The sequence below is a fragment of the Opisthorchis viverrini genome, assembly GCF_000715545.1.
Source record: "Opisthorchis viverrini unplaced genomic scaffold opera_v5_173, whole genome shotgun sequence".
Lineage (NCBI taxonomy): Eukaryota > Metazoa > Platyhelminthes > Trematoda > Opisthorchiida > Opisthorchiidae > Opisthorchis > Opisthorchis viverrini.
In genome coordinates this window covers 513630-514053 of record NW_008751827.1, presented here as the reverse complement: position 1 = coordinate 514053, position 424 = coordinate 513630, and the positions used below count along the sequence as shown (strand labels likewise).

General features: G+C 45.5%; 1 protein-coding gene across 1 annotated transcript in view; it reads right to left on the bottom strand.

Moving 5' to 3' along the window:
• The window catches only part of T265_07435 (hypothetical protein), a gene marked incomplete at both ends in the record, with an annotated part of 20192 nt that overhangs the window by 17092 nt on the left and 2676 nt on the right, over window positions 1–424 (bottom strand). The gene's annotated exons all lie outside the window — the stretch shown is intronic.

The window sequence follows — 424 nt, the reverse complement described above, 5'->3', positions numbered from 1 at the left end:
TTTCATATCATATATATATATATATATGTCGCAATTGTTCGGTCACTTGAACAGTTGGTTTTCAATTTTTTCTACTCACTCGTGTGACAACTGAAGCCTCGCGTAAAAAAAACTTGGCTTGGAGATCCACAGAAGGATATGACGAAAGGATATCCTGCATTCAGGGACATTTTTGTTCTACTAATGGGTATATTTTACTGAGGGATGGTGTGACGTAGCCACGACAAACTTGGGTGTTTCACCAAGTAGAGACTTATTAATTAGCGAGATGGCTCAAGTGGTAGAGCGCGAGGTCTACTGACCGGAAGGTCCGTTGTTCAAACCCGACCTCTGCCTCTCGACTTCCCCTGTGTAGGCTTGGGCAACCTGACAGTATCCCAGCCCTCGTGCCTCCTTCATGTGGCATGGCAGCTAGGCACCGAAA